Source organism: Manduca sexta, chromosome 11, assembly GCF_014839805.1.
Source record: "Manduca sexta isolate Smith_Timp_Sample1 chromosome 11, JHU_Msex_v1.0, whole genome shotgun sequence".
NCBI classification, from domain to species: domain Eukaryota; kingdom Metazoa; phylum Arthropoda; class Insecta; order Lepidoptera; family Sphingidae; genus Manduca; species Manduca sexta.
The window spans coordinates 9006806-9024526 of record NC_051125.1 but is presented as its reverse complement, the minus strand read 5'-3'; the positions used below and the strand labels follow the sequence as shown (position 1 = coordinate 9024526).

At 32.5% G+C, this 17721-nt stretch overlaps 1 protein-coding gene across 11 annotated transcripts in view; it reads left to right on the top strand.

The window, feature by feature from the left end:
* The first annotated feature begins 1206 nt into the window (after positions 1-1206).
* Positions 1207-17721, top strand: part of LOC115452540 (spectrin beta chain) — a 60811-nt gene continuing 44296 nt past the window's right edge. For 9 of the 11 annotated variants that reach the window (XM_030181202.2, XM_030181185.2, XM_037437476.1 and 6 more), the window contains exon 1: positions 1207-1515. The gene's annotated coding sequence lies outside the window, so the exon portion shown is untranslated. Of the gene's footprint in view, positions 1516-7928; positions 8111-16933; positions 17155-17721 lie in introns of those variants that run through there. The other 2 variants (XM_037437472.1, XM_037437471.1) reach the window with 2 other exon arrangements.

The window sequence follows — 17721 nt, the reverse complement described above, 5'->3', positions numbered from 1 at the left end:
CACTTAGAACGAAACATTTACCGGAAGGCTGATAATGCCATGCCCACATAAACCTTTAAAATGACTGTTTAATGTGTACCTACTACCTACTAAACAAAGCAATAAAATATATAATACTTTGGAATTCCCATGTCAAAATAGATTAGTACATAGTGGGTCTAAGGGGGATTTAGGAAAAGATTTTTAAAATGTTTTATACTTAGAACTACATAATATCTATACATGTTTTTATATAATTTATTGGTCATTTCAAAAGACAGTAACGCCATCTATATTTAAAGACGCGCAATATTTCTCTACTATCTAATACTCCCATCGTAATATCCCAACCAACTGTAAATACCGTTGGTTCAAATAGATGGCGCTGAGCTAGCAATTTAATCATGTTCATTACTGGGCTATCCCATAATCTTGCCAGCTTGACTCCATTACTCACTACTATGAATTTTATACTATTTGAAAATAAAATAAGCTGATACTATTAACTTCCTACCACATTGTTAAAAATGTATATTATTATTGTTTTCAATAATTCCTCTACCTGCCTAAAACGTTGAAATGATAGGTACTAAACTATTTTCTTGGGTATGTACAACACTAAAGTATGTATGTCAGACGATGACATCATGCATGTCAAAGAATATTTTTTTTATATTTATGACATTTAGGCAAGTTTACGCGCGGACAAATTTACTTTAAACTTCTTCTTCATTACTTTATAAAAAATATCACGAATAGCGTCAATTAGTTCCATCTTACGTTAGCTAATAGCGATACTAACTTAAATCATTATACTATGAAATAACATTATAGTTCGTTGTAATTATTACTATGTATAGACTTTATTACAGTATTAATATTTTGTTATATCAGCAGGTATTGAATTTACTAAGCACTATTTAAAAATAATAATTAAGGAAAGTAACAAAAAAAACTGATGCAAGAATAACATTACATTTTGATTTTACATTGTCGTATAAATGGTACAGCCAAACATAATAAAATGGACTGGATTGGATTTTGCATCGACACGACAAATCCATTATGAAATTAAGGAAAATAGTAAAACTAGAAATCAATAAAATTGTAATTAACTAAATTATCTTGTCCAATTACCACATAAATTAAATTATTTTATTATTCTCGACTATTTACCTACCTCGACCAAGCGGCGATAAGTATACTTTCTTAAATTAATCTAATCTTTGACAAGGGCGGAACGAAGGTGGATGCTTTTGCGGTCGGTCTTTCGCTTCGCTCGATGCCGTGTTCGTACTCGTATTCACGGATGATACTTCAACTAATTTTGTATGAGTAGCGATTATTTATAAGTTCCGCGACAATAATAGTGCACGGGTTATGTTAAAAGATTGTTTACAGAGTGTCAGTGTCGCGGTATCGAATTTTTTACTATTGACCGCAGACCCCGTATCCTAAGTGTGAAAATTTGTGTGTGCCGACGAGTTTATGTGTTTGACTGTGCTGAAATAGCATTAATTGGACTTTTATTGAAAGGTATGTACAATTAATTAAAATTGGTAAAGATTTTTTTTTCCCGCGACCGTTAATTTTTGGACGAATTCGGTCAACATTGCCCTTTGCTCTATCGCTTTTTTGTCATTGCACCTTCTTTCACTGTTGATGATGCCGTCACCGTTATCTTTACATATTATTTCATAATATTAGTGGGTTCTGTAAGCGTATTATTTCGTAACGGCTTACGTATCATTGCTCACAATTGGCTTAATTAGCTAGGCACTTAGCGGAATAGTCCAATGTTTCTTGAAGTAGACAAACTACTTTTCTTTTTGGGCGTCTTCCAGACGCCGCGTCCAGAGTCCAGTGGGTAGGTGGTTATTGAGTACCAAAAACATTGTACATATATGGATATAATTTCTAGGTCAAGGAGATAATCAATATTATCTTTCTTTGATTTAAGTCTATGTGAATGCACCTTTCTATATCATATCTTATTTATAATTACCCTGTTAAGTATTTTTGCATTGTATTGTCACTTTTGACCTTCCACATATAAAGGCTAATTCAGGACCAATAATAATTTCTTAGTGTCAATTAAATTAAAGTCATGGAAAAAGCACAGGTGGCATGTCAGTACTGTATGAAGCAGACTATTTCTATTAAATATATATATATCTAAGTATGGATACTCGCTTAGAGAGAATTTTATTTATCTGCAACATATTTTTTCTAGTTTACTGTTGTAATGATACAACAATGGCACAGTAGTCTGTGTTGAAATATTAAAATTTATGATTATTTTAGCAATATTTTTATCTTTGCTCATTATCACACTTTAAAATAATCCTTATTTGAGCCTGCAATTACATCCACGGATCATTTCTTTTTATCTGTGCCTTCAGAATGTTTGTGAAAAAATAATTAATATCAATCAAATAGGATGTTTCACTTTTTAGAAGAAAAGTTCAAGACTTCAAGTTTACTTCAGACCATTTAAGAAACATGCCCTTTATTATTTGGTAAAAGTAATTTCATATTATGGTGCATTTTTTGCTTGCATAATAGAATATATTTTATTTATAATATATCAAAAAATAATTTTTTTAGTCTTGTTTAAATTATAGACTTAAACAAAACACCTTTTTAATATACAAAATTGAAATATGTTCTGAAAAATTATGTGATATTGACACAATCTATAAATTATATTACACAATATTGTGTTTTATAAAATGTACTGGCCTTGTAAATTAACATGTTCAGATTGAAAAGCGTGATGTCTGCAAAAAGTAATAATATTGTTTACACGATAAAAATACCCAGAAGTAACATACATAGCTAGTTTCATAATTTATGTCTGTTTTAATAACCTAACATAATCTTATTCATGGATCTGATCATTAGAATAAACCAATGTAAATAATTAATTTGTTAAAAAATCTGTATCCTAATTGTTCCATTTATTGAATTGAAAAATGCAATGAGGATAGTTTGTTGGTAATGGCTGTTAATCTATATACCTTGACTGGATAACAGGCACTGTGAGTTATTTTTGATATTTGCTAAACACTCGGAACCATATGTTCATTAGCCCATCTACGCTGCTAATATGTAAAGGTGATGGACATTAAAGTACATTAAAATTACATATTAAAATAAGAATTAATTAAACACTGAAGATAATCAGATTTAACAAAAAATATTGATGCCATTATTCATGTTTATTAATTAATCATACTTAAATCATAATCTGTGTATGAATGCACATTCCAGACTTACATTATTAATTCTATATAAATAGAATTTGTAAGTAAGCAATCTGATTAACATCGCATTGTATTCAAATTACTGCAGATGGCCTACAATAATATAATAATAAGTAAGAACAATTTGTTTATCAGCAAGTAGGTCAGAGATTATATGTCCTTCCAATATTAAGTGAATTTGTCAATTTGCACATAAACAGATGATTTGATGAATATGCGTATATAGTTGAGGTTGGGTCTATATCCACCCTAGAATTGTGTTGTGTTCACCTGCATGCTTTTGGGGCGGACTACTACTATTATAATTTTTAAAATTATTAATATACACAGAAGAGATTTTATTCTTTGAGTCTAGAACCCATCCCCCACTACCCTCCCTGAAAAATTACTAGGTATGCACATTTTGACATTTTAAGTTTATTTCACATTATTTCATTACTTTACAATACACCGGTTCATAAGTGGAAGTTGATTTGTTAATAGAGATTTTACCTAGTAAACTTATTAATGAAATTTCATTGTTCTAATTCAAAATATTCATCAATATACATAAGCTAGGCCATAGGCCCATATTCCATAACAATATTGGAACACTCTTGTAATCCTCACAAGGAGAAATATATTAATACAAAATATGTAATATTCATAAACTAATAACTGGTGAATTATAATGAACTTAATTTAATATTCATCAGATGAGTCAAGTTTATTTTCTGTTATAAGTTGGTTATTATGTAATTGATTTAAAAGATTGACTTATTTATAGGTACATTATGAATTCTGTAATATCTGATTTGATTGATTTTGAAATCTGCTAATAGGTAATCTTATTAGAATGTTGACATTTTTGTGAGGCCTGTTTTACAAGTTTCTAGTGAAATTTATTTGAATTACCATTTATTTGGGAGTATAGAATAGAGTATTTTTGTATTTGGTCAGCTTATACATTTCTGTGACATTAGTAGTTATAAAATAGACCAATAATTCTAATGAAAAAAAGTGGCATTTAGTATAAGTAATAAAGTGTTATATTATATATTAAAATATTTGTGAAATGACATAAACATTTTATCATAATACTTTAAATCGACACTTGAAAGTCAATCATATCTAAGCAACAAATATACTGAAAACTAATTATATAAATATTTAGAATCACCATATATTTCTGCGTCATTTGAGCTAGGTTTTTTAGGTCTGGGACAATATTAATATCATTAGACTATATATTTATAAAATAGAAAGTTTAATTGTTATGAATTTTCATTAAAATCGAAACTTTAAAGTGCTCTATTCAAAAATTTACTGATAGTTGCTTAGATATGATTGCCTTTCAAGCATCAAAATATATTTCTAATAATATTGAAGTATTCCTTATAAATTTACTGCACCAGTATGAGTGCCAACTGTTGAGACTAAGGTATTAGACTAAGGCTCACAAAAAATGTACCATAACACACGGGAATTGTAACACACGATAACACATAGAAAATAGGCAACACACTGGAAATATTGTTAAGATTAGTGCACACCAAAAAAGAGTACTTTATTTTCAATCAAATACTATATGCACCAATTTGTTTATTTAACTCAAGAAAAATATTATTATGTCCTATTCAAAATTATTAATATTATATAATTATAATAATAATTTAGCCTTTCCCGATAGAGCTTTTGTCTTTCGGCAGGTGTTAGTGGCATCCAAAAAAAAGGAAATATTTAGATAATATTTTATTTTACAAAACATGGAATGACTAACTTCAATCGTCAAAGTTTTGATATGTGGTCGCCATTATGATAATATTTCCAATGTAAACAAAGCTTAATTAATACCTTTCATGTGTATTATGTCACACAGTTACGTAACACACGTAACGCACGTGAATAACAGAACCTAAAATACCCGTAAAATAATTAAATGCAATGTAAATAAGTGATAAACTACACTATATCACAATATACATATCCCTCTTATTAGTTTTTACTTTATAAACAATTTTAGCTACTTACCATGCAAAATTGCTTCTGAAAAGTCGCTAAAAACAAAGGACGAAAAATAACGTGCACCAAAGAATTCCCGTTTTTACAAAAACTAAGATGTTAGACAGGAAACTGATATATTATTTTGAAAGTAGTAAAGTCGTCATTATAAAAATAGCATCATATGTTGCTACTACTTTAACAAAAAAAACTACTTCGTAACAAATCATTTGTAACCCACATGAAATAAAATGGGAACATTTTGTTTTGAAGTCGTTATTCATTCAGCTTTTGCTTATTTTAATATATCTACAAAACTGATTATAGCTTTATTTGCATGCTTTTAACATGTATACGAGAGCTCAATATAAGTATATAATTCAAGACATTATAAAAAAATATATATTTGACTAGGGGTGGACATATTTTATTTTCGTATGAAACAAGAAGTAAGCTATTTTATTATACCAGATAATTTTCGATTACATTTAATAATATCAAACTATTAAATAGCTTAACATTGAAATATGAACAGTAGCCAACATAGGAATATTTATTTTAATTTTGTTAACTTTCGAACTTACATTTTTCTTACGATGTAGTTTGGCTCATGAAAATTATAGGTGAGGTACATTTTTTTTGAGCCTTAGCCATTACTTGCTTGTAAATTACAGAAAAAGCTACTTCCATAAGCATTTTTATCTTTTATCTTCCATTTTGCTTCTTGATGCGAGCACCAACATGTTTTTATAGTTGCACACAAACTCTTATAAATTATTGCAGTCTCACCAAATTATGGTATTATAATATTATATTAGTTGCTTGCAGCTTCACCCAATTGAAAAACCTTTTTCATTACAAAAGTATATGGATAGATATGAATGTAAAATTTGATCTAAATCTGTTCTGCTTTTTCTGCATAAACATGTAACAAACATTATAATATTATGTCATCGAAATAAACTTTATAATATTAGTAGGATAAGAAATAAGATTACATAAAAAGTAATGTACTGGTTTGTGCATGCCTATTGAACTTCTTACAAATAATACAACACAGTGTAGGAAATGTCTATATAAAAAAATAAAAAAAAAAGTTTTGTAATGGCAACGGCACACATTAACTCTAGTTGCATATATTGTTTCACACATTTATGCATGTAAAAAAGGATTATTAATGACATTCATCACATTCAAGAATGTCTTAAGTCTGATATAACTAATTATATTTATCACATATAATAGTTAGCTTAAATAAAATATAAGTTATCTTATATGTACACACACAGTAAATTAATGAATAAACTGCAGTAGTCCTTGGATGCTGTTTGCTAAGTTAAATCAGTTCTTCCTTGTATGGCATCTTGGATAACAGCAATGAGTACAAGTTGGCATCATTTAAAAGATTTTATATATTTTTTACATGTTCAATTCCCAATGAAATGATTAATATCCAAGGATGATGCAATTGGTATTGGTTAAAGTTATTATAAATAGTGTGCTAGTGGTATATGTAGTTAATTTAGCCAAACAGAGAATATGAAACAGTTCATAATCTTATATAATACCAACTTACCAACATCATTTTACGACCCTGTACTAATTTGTTCTAATTTAATTTCTATTCATTCACTCCAGTCAAGGATATATATGAGTACTCACTCACTCATGTAGGGATCATATATCCTCCCTATTGTCTAAAATAAACAGTAATATTTTAGAACATAACATTGTATAAAAATTGCTCTACTATGTCCAAGTAATTGGCGACATGGATTTTGCTGACAAAATCATAGAGCCGCGCTTTATTTGCACAAATAATAGATCAGACAAGGTGTGATAGATCATAATTGTAATAGAATTAAGCAGAAAACGTATGTCACCAATCCAACTGTTAATTTTCGTGTATTGTATCTTTGAATGAAAAAAATAGTTGATTAACTTCTACAGATATTTATTGTGAATACAACATTCATTAAAAATATTTAACATACCTAAATGTCATTATTTAATTAAGAAAGCGAAATATCTAATTCGTACTGCAAGCCAATTAGGTCTCTATCAACACAGTTCATTATAAGTTTCTGAACGAAATTTCCGAAATTTTGTTACAGAGAAGGGCAATTTTTATAAATCGTGCTGAGTCTGGTGATAACATTATTTTCCCTGTAACGTTTTGACGTAATATTCTAGCCTCCACAGCCAGGGGTAATGGGTTTTCCGTCGACGCTCCCGCAAGGTCGGACCCAGCCTAAGTGGGAGTGGGATGGCTTATTGAGTTGTCCCCGTTTTTTAGCCGTGCCTAGATTCCTTTCAAGTAGCCTATTAGATAGAATAAATAATAATTATGAGTTTATGTGTACCTGTTTGTATCTTCATTTCAAGTAATTAATAACTAGTTAGTCTACCAAATTAATATTTTATTAACGACGTTTGTAAATTATATGCAATATTAAGTGGTAACGATCCCTTCTTTTCCATTAATTCACTTAATTTAAAATTGTAATTTATATCTGATAATATAACATCGTACATAGAACATAAAAACAATAACAGCTTTATTTTCAATTATGATATATTCAGATTAAAAAAATATATAATCCGGCAATAAGGGTTTCTCACGCAGGGGTGGAAGCCCGGCGGGGCGGGGTGTGCGTGCACTAGGGATATGCGGCTCGCCGGCGCCAGGAGTTCGATCGATATTCCGGCTCGCGGCTCATTCTGTCGGGTCGGTGTCGACTGTCGCGACGCGATTTTGCTCCGCGCCGTATATTCCAATTCCGTGCTTTCGTGTGTTCAACTCTTAATATTTATCCTGTATAAACTGTGAAGTGAATTTGTTAGTTTTCTGACGGCGGAGATGAGATAGTTCCAGTCGGCAGTTGGTATGTGTTTTTTTGGATATATTCGTGACCGACTTCCCAGTCGAGAAACAGGTTTCCGGTGTTTAATGTCAGTGTAGACTGTAGTGTATGGGATCAATAGTACGGTTTGACCATATAATTGCTGACGTCAGATGGCCGACAATCTGACGCTAGATACAAAACGGTTTTAAATTAACGATTTTAAAACTGGTGGGAGTGTACAAGCCGCTAATTACTGGCGTTAACATTTTATAAATTATTTTTCTCGTTAGTCAGTTTTTTACGTAGCCTGGCAAACTCGTTGAAATATTTTCAGTATTTTTCAACACAGGACTTTGTTCTTCAAATTATGAAATTGATTTTATGCTTAAATTTTCCTTTGAAAATGTTTTCTCATCCATCGTTTACTTTACATGGAGCATTCGTTTAGGGTTGCCTTTATTTATTAATGAACAATGTCTCTAGTTTCTTGAATGAATTCAGAACATAAAAAGTAAAAACCATCTGTAGTAATACTCGGCTTGTCGTAACACTTATCAAAGTAAACGAATACAGCAATTAGATGACTAACGCCATTGAGCGAGTTGGTAACCTCGTGACCTGTGTACCTACTGATGAAAATCCAGCTAGACATGGTGAAGATTATCCAGACTAAACTGGCGTTGCGTTGAAATCCGTCGCTATTTGCAGAGCCGGCAGCGCCCCGCCCCCTGCTGTCATGGAGGTCACTCGCGCAGACGTACTGATCAACTGTCAAACACTGGATAACGTCAGGATTGTGTGTTTTGAGGGTTTTTTCCAGATACTGATGTGTTCTGTTTGGACGTCTGGATTATTTTTAATGTTATGAATTTAGTTTAACGAGTACAGCATAAGACAAAAATACTTTTGCTGAAACTGGAACATCTAATCAATGAAACGGTATGCATCCAATGCATGTAGGCTTTGATGGATTTCGCGAGTCTCAAGGTCGTATAGATTAAAACAAGTGCTAATATTATGTTCAACATCTAGTATGATATCATTCAAGAGCATTAAATTGCATTGCGTCGTTATATGATGTCATTTTTATTCGTGGTGCATCCACTGTGCCCTTATACTGGCTATCAGTACTGCCAATATTCGATTTAATATCGTTAATTGTTATAAGTTATAAAATTAGATTATATTTCATCTATAAACTAGTTTACGTCAGACTTCATAGATTTCCAAAATTTATTGATGTCAGTAAACCTGAACCAGCTAGTTTTACGCATTGCTACACTATGAAGTAGAATGATGAGTGGTAATTCCTAGGCTGAAATTGCCACGCCCGTCTGGTTAACGTTAACACGAAACACAGATAGTATTTTCTGCAGGTACTCTCGTTTGAAATGAGTCAGCTATTCGGGCATGTCATGATAATAAGTTACGCCCGTGCCGACATCTGCTAATGACAAAAAATAATAGATGAGGTCACCGTTGACTTGTTAACATTCAGTGACCACTAGTATACATTTTAAACTAACTTTTGCATCCGTGGAATTACCTCTATTTGTCAATATTTCTACTAACCTGTGGGTGTAGTGTCTAAATTGAACGAAGAACGTTCAAGATGTCCGAATCATGTTTGTCACACTTGTAAATTCGTTTTGTAACTTCATTTATAATTTTATTGTGATAAGAAACAAGTTGTATGAAGCTGTTTATCGGTTCTTATCCGCGTTAATTCGTATTTTCGATATCGATATAAAAGAAATTCTGAATACCTAATCGTAATGACCTTATATCTTCTATTGATTACGTAACATTAAAGTCGACGAAGATGTAGCTTCCCAATATGAAGCCGTTTCGATCAATTGACATTCGTAATTTTGGCTATTTGGTTATCTTCCTCTTGACCTTTCGTTTAACCTGCGACAAGATACTGATACAAATGAAGTTTAGTACATTGCTGCCAAACCACGTTACGTACTGCGGCAGATTTTTCGTTTATTGCAGTAACACCGAAGTTATTATGAATTCTGATAAGAAGTTTGCGTTGTCTTATAAACATATAATTTTGTGTTTGTTAACATTGCTTGACACTGTATTCATCTTAATTTAAATTTGGAGGTTTTATGTTTATTTTTAAAGCCAGAACATGTGATAGTCTGAAAAAAAAAGGATTGATGTTTCGTAGCAAAGGGTATTTGGGGATAGAATGCATTGTAAAATATAGATTGTTATGGAAGTACGTAAAAGTATAAATAAATATATTGATTTACATTATGTTCTATTGTTTACAGGTAAGCATCGTGATTGCGAGAAGCGTAATGAGTAATGAGCTAATGAGACCTTGGACGTGACAGCAATGTAAGTCATTAAACTGATGACACAATGCAATATAAACCACACCATTAATTATACAGCGCACAAAATGACCGACATATTCAACAGTTAAATGAACTTTCGAAAAGCTTCCCGAACAAATCTAATGCTATTCAGTTTTCTTGGTATTCGACGTTACTTTTTATAGAAAGCTATATTTAGAGTTATGGCCACTAGTGTGGAATCGTGCCGTGAAACACTGGACATAGGTGTTCGGACGTCTAACAATGAACTTCAATTTTGTATCTTGTAGCTGTTTGACTTTTTTGTTGTGACATCTATTCGAGTTTGAGTTTTTATTCGATATAATATAGCAAGTCATTATAAGAGAGAAAGATTTCATTGGTACCATAAATTTTATTTCTAACATCAGCTATTAATAGCCACAATATACTTTAAAGAGGGAAGTAAACAATTTCGTCATTATTAGGTCAAGCGTTACGTAATCTATGAACAAAAGCCATTTAAATATCCAAACTCAATTTCCTAACCGTATTTTTATTTTAAGACATTTTTATAGTATATTTATCTTGAAGTTGTTAGTCACGATTCTTGTAATTACTAATTACAATTGCTATACGTATTTTCAATGAGTTCGTTCTACTGGTTGATTTCGCGTACTACTAAAGACGCTATTCATACAAGTATTAACGTAGTGAAATGCTTAACGAGATAAAGGAAACGAAACAACTTTCATACTTGGGCGGATTATAAGTCTGTCAGTAAAGTTCAAATGATATTCTTACTATTTGCAGTATATAAACAAACATTTCTCTTTTCGGCTCGAGCGTTTCTAATTGTTAACCGAATTTTTATGTCCGTTGGCCCTTTCACGGTCGAAAGGCGCAGACGTTAATTGCGCTAACAAAAGGGGTACGCAGTACTGACTTTCTGATTATCGAATGCTGCAGGGAATGTTTGACTGCTCTGTTGTTATACTAGACGTTTGCTTTCTTTTTATTTGAGTTTGTTTTGTGAGATAGCTGTAGGCACCAATGTTTGTTTTTAATTTGTTTTTTATATTATTATTTTGGGAACAGCTGGGAATATATTATTATGCCAGATTAATATAACTACATCTGAGGTATAGTTATAGATTATTCTGGGTCAGAATGTTCTGAATGTAATTGATAAGATCATAATTACACACCAAATAACAATATCAATATTTAATAGCCATGACCGTAAAATACATCTCATTTCTAAAGAAAAAACATTATTCAAGTATATTCTAGACGCTTGTTTCAATTTTACATGCAAAAACCCCGCTAACATTAAATGTCAGCTCGCGCATAAACTATGGACGTCATCGAGATTTATACGGGCGAGCTTTTCTACATTTAATATTCCGGCTGTGGAGTCCTGAGTCCCACTGTATCGAGGTCGACGAACTCGAATCCAGTCCATGTCTTGCACTCGGCGACTCACGTAACAACCGCTCTCTGTACTCTGTACACACACAAGCTCCACACGTGTAGACAAAGCGTGTGCTTTGCCAATTTCTATAGACCTAAACGTTGTTATCATTCATGTTGAATAAACTTCTACGGATTACAACATCTATAAATAGTATTGTATCGCTTAACAATCTATTTTCGGCGATTCTGAATTGTCTTTTATATCATTGATATTTCTGCTTATTCTATTTACGGCTAACTTTGGTTTGATCTTGTAATTTGATTGAATGTACTGTTATTGTTGGATTGTATGAATTAATTGTGACTTTTGAATTACGACTACACGAACTGAAATACGCAACACAGCGTCATTGTTTGTCATCAATATTCGTGCGGTTTGCCATGACTCAATGTGCTTACAACTTTTATTATCATGCGGGTAACCGACACGTACGATGATTGTTGTGAGTGTACTTTTTTCAATATGCGTGTTAAAAACAAAGTAGGAATTATTAGGTACACAAACGTATTTTCTTCAATGGCTTTTGCACTTTCAACCCATAATTACGGCATATGTAGGTATACATGAAATGAGGGAAATAATATTTCTCTTCTTATGTAAGAATGGATCAAAATTCTCCCTCCTTATCTTCGAACACTTCGGATTTATGCATCAAAGGGTTTTACGATCACAGTTTTAACTGAGCGAGCGTAGATGTGATTGTCTTTAAAGTCATCGGTATTTGTTAGTAAACATTGGTTTTCAAGATTTTAATCGCTATTAGAAAACATCCATTTATAACTTAATTTAAAAAACTATCAAATATATCGTGGTAACTAAATTATGGGTAAATTTTTGTAAAATATTATGATAACGACCACACAATATAGTGATAACAGCCACGTTGAAGAGGGAAGTGTTCTTAAAAGGAAAATATTTAACAGCTAACTTCATTATCTCCTAAAGATAAAAAGTATCTACTGATGACGCTCAAACGTACTTGCTCCTTCAAGAGTCGCCGACTGCATTAATTATGATGTCAGTCAGCGGAATAAAATGGTTAAAGAATAACGGTGCGTCATTCGCATCTAAATTTTGTTAATGAAGAAGGAGAGTGGGGTCACGAAAAGACAAAAAATAGTGATAAAGGGCCTTAGTACACCAATCTAGCCCGTGATTGACGGAAAAAAACAAATTATAATCTATACATATTACAAAACAAAGTCCCCAAAAGCTGTCTGTCTGTATGTTATCGTTTTTCTCAAAATCTACTGAACGGATTTTTATGAAATTTGGTAGATAGTAAAAGACCTTAGGAAGGTTATAGGCCGGGAAAATATATAGCGGGACTTTTACTTCGAAAAACTTCTTCAAGCGGGCGAAGCCGCGAGCAAAACCTAGTAATGAATAGTTATAATTTATAAAGGAATGCCGGTTACGTTACTTTGTATAATCTATGAATTGCTATAAAAACAATTACTATTAGTAATTTCGGATGAAGAGCATAACATGACCTGACGTCATAGCTGTGTCCCCAAAGGATTGGGCGTATGGTTACGGCTGTTCCCACATTTCGCCAATTGTATTTCCGTTTCCTGATGTGACAGGGGCCGTGTCCACGCTATATCAGGTACAAATAGTATCGGGGCAAACAGCATTTTTCAAATCGACCTGCTCGTACGAAGAATTATGTGACCTGAAAATCGAATGCGATTCAAAGATCACTCACTCATGTTGCTTCTATGCATAATAACGTAATCTTGGTATTTCTAAGTTTTTTTTTATTAAATACCATATTGCATACACCTGCAATATGAATAATAGTGTTAATTTTGTATAGAGATTTTTTTATTGTGTTTCTTGTGGGTTTGAGATATTTTTATTATGTTTCATAAAGTTGTTGTTCGAACGTAGGCCACTTATGTAAGTTTATTTTAGCTGGAAATATGTCAAAATTCACAATTTAATTTACAACACTGATGTTAAGCACATTATGAAATTAATTATTCATTATACGTATAAAGTTAATTTTGTTAAGCACGCGAGCAGTATCGTTGTAAATGTCACTTTTATAACTTTTATAATTATATAAAGCTGTTTATTTCACACCGTTAAATAAGTAAATAATGCATAAATACTGGACTTTGCGTAATACATGTTTTTGGTTAAATATTGGTCAACCGGCTTCAGCGAAACCTTAAGTGCTAACCTAAAACCTTCAAGTCTCGGGTGACATGCTCTAGAAAACACGTGCAAAGGTCCATATTCTAAAGCCATTTTTATTATGCCACGTGGTTTACATAAAAGAATATTTGCTTAACCCGGCCCTTGCATCGTTGACGTAAGGCGCAGCATCGAGGTCAAAGCCAAATGTAAACGATGAGCTGTACATTATACACCAACGTGCCATTTGGGCTTCGTTTAACGGAGATAATGGCTCGTTCATAACTGGCAACCTTCGACTTCCCTCTCAGAGTTGCATCGGCTGACCCACATCACAATGATTTTTATCTTTTTAACACGAACTTTATTCTGCGGTCGAGTAGTTTTATTCCATTATCTAATTAGAATCATGCTGGTCTAGAATTTGAAAATAAAAAGTTACCGAGGAGAGTACAGTATATTGTATTTTAAATACCGCATTGAGCCAATTCGGTTCGTTAGTAAATTGTTATTTAGATAAAATTATCTTGATTACAAGGTTAATAATCTAAAATTTAAAAAGAATCTATAATTTCTAATAGTGGTTATCCAAAAATTCTCCTATACTAATTTGTCGAAAGAGTATCAAAAATTTATGCAAATCATCTTTGGCGCACCTTTCGACGTCCTACTTCCATTTAATGGTATTATTAGGAGGATTTTTGTACAAAATATATTGGCCAGGACTGTCAAATTTGCCGTACGAAGATTATATTAGGCCTCCGCTGTATTGATCAAAGTTTGAGGCGTTTCAACAGCTATTTAGTGAGGAAATCCTTCAATCCTTCGTATTTTTCTTCTATTCGCTGACGCTATCGCAGTTACCGTGTCATCCACAGACGATTAAATCGCTTTTCACGATGACGACAAATTTATTTTTGGCACCGTTCCTATCTCAGCCGAACTGAGCACTGTTTACAAATCGGAACGCGGGCAAGATATCTCTGCTTTCACCCACATTGGAGTATTGATATTATGGAAAGTGCGATCGTGCATTCGCCACAAAGAATTTCATTGTGGACTCATGGCTTGTGAATAATTCATGGGTTAGTTATTAACACGAGCGAGTAGTGAAGTGTCTTCACCTATTTTCTTTTCTAAGAACCGATGCGTCTACGCAATGACGCAACTCACAATAAGTGGTGCTTGTTTTATTTTTGTTATGAAACGCGTATAAAAGCGCTTTGAATAATCGAAGGAAATGTGGCGCGCAGTATGTTGAATGCACGTTTTTAATATCGCCGATATGAAGCAGATGTTTGAAGTGTGTATGCTATGTGGCTGTAACGGGTTTTGGTGTAATGTTAGTGCTGGTAAATTTTTGGTTGATTTTAGATAGTATGTTATATGATTAATTAAGAATTGAAATACGTTGTTTTCTTTATTACTTTAGCAGTTCTTCGCACTGCACTGCAAATATGAAAAAGAAAACGGCATAAACATGATTACGTATAATAAATGTACAACAGTCGCCTCAAGAACTTATTTATTTAATAATTAAAAGCATTCAAATTCCTTTAAAAGTAATTAAATATTATTAACCATATAAATTGCAGTCTATTTCATTAGTGCAGTCTTGCTATAAAATATTTCTGTATTGCATAGTTTTGGATGTTCTATAAGTAATCATTAAAAATAAAAGCACATTATAGTGTTATTTAAAAGTAAATTTGATGCGACGATGAGGTCAGATATTTCACCTGCTATGTGTGGATCAGACGGTCAGAGGTACGCAGTCACGTGGGAGGTCTTCGTGTATTGCGAACATACCGTTAGATTTGATATATTATATTTTTAACGTAATTGAAAACTATGTTTCTAAAGGCTCATTCAAAGTCTTCTAAGTAATTAGTTGATAGTCATGAGTACGTAATCACGATAGTAAATCTTTAGATAGGAAGGGCTTCCTAGTGTGTTCCAACGAGTTCCATACTCATTACTTAATTTAAAAGCATATTAACAGGGATCGACGATTTGAATTGGCAAAAACTTTGTAATCAAACATGATCCCTTTTCAATACTGATATTATCTTCTTACTAGAATAACACGTCATCTCTTTCAACAGGCCAGCAATAAATAATTAATTTATATAATTAATGTGCCAAAAATCATTAGCTACATCTATAGAAATCACGTAAATATAAACGCAAATGCATTTGCAAAATAACAATTTGAACTATAACGAATAACAGTGACATTTACCGAGTTAGGTAATACTGGCAGTAATAGGATATTCGAATGATTAACGAATGGCGATGTTCGTGGAGCACCCATTTGTTAAATTAATATTGATTGGTTCCGCCTAGCGGTCGGATCAGATTGCCTTCTGTTCGGATCGTGTTGTTGCTTTTCTATTTACATTTAATCTAGAACCAGCCAGTGCGGAGAATGGAATAATGGATGAGGTCCCATTCTTCGTATAGGATGCCCTGTACGTTAGGTCGCTTTGTTTCAAATTGATTGTGTATATTGAATGCCGGTGGGTATACATTGTGTTCCTGACTGAATGGCGACTATCCGATATATGGCGAAGACTTTACTGTAGTAGTCTTCCGACTAGGCATCCTCTAGGGGCAGTTGATGTGTGTTTATTAAGAGACCGACATAATTCTGGCGGCGCAACGGACGAGGGGCCTAACATCTCTGGTTAGTGGAATTTTTTTGGAACTTAAATTTTGACATTTTGCCTAGCACGGATATAACATGGATTTTGATGTAACACTGTAGTTTCTGTACTAAACGAAACATCCTACTTTACATTGAGGTAAATAATATCACAAATCAACCGGCATATTATCAAAATAAATAATTCAATATCAATGTGATTTGCGATAAGTGAGCCATTTATCATGTCTGACACAGAAATCTACCTACTTGCGCTGGCAAAACGTTCACCGTTTAGTGTAGATAAGAGTTTATTCTATTCACCCCATTGTAATTTGTTTTATAATAAAAAGTGTCGTGAAGAAGTATCAGCAGTTTATGCAACTTTTTACTTTTCTTGATAATATAGAAAAGTTTTAAAAATACCCCGAAACTAATCACCTCCCGGAAGAGTCGATTAACTAATGAGTTTCGTTTTGGAGGAACTTTTTTTGATCATGAGTTGGAAGCGGTGAGTGGACTTTTTTTTATCTTAAAACTCTTTTTATCTTAAAGGATGTATTTATGAAGTGACCGTATTTATTTCAATGTGACATTGTTACTGAAATCTGAGTGCACTGAGTTGTTGTTTAAACCTTTTATTAAATGTCTTACAAAAATTATGAAGATCTAAATAATGTTCAATTAGCCAATTATAAATTTATCTTTAAACTAGTAAATATTTATAGGACATATTTTAATGTTAACAGCAATACAATGCCTCTGCAGTCGCGTTGTCAACGCAGTAGAGTAATCGTGTTACCTTTTGGTCGACTTCATCCAGGTGACTACACGCTCTGATAACCAACTGCAAGGCTTTGTAGTGAAGGGATTAGCAATCTGATTGAATCTGGGACAGTGTTTCCTTACCTTTTTGTTATGGATCCTTCTTGGTATTCAGTTGTAATGTAATAATCTTTATTGTCGTGGTATGATTTTATATTAATAAAAATGGACACATCAATAAAAAATCCTTAAGGTTAAAACCTCTTATAGTTATTTAATCACGCTAGCAGTCTAAACTTTGTACAGGGTCTGT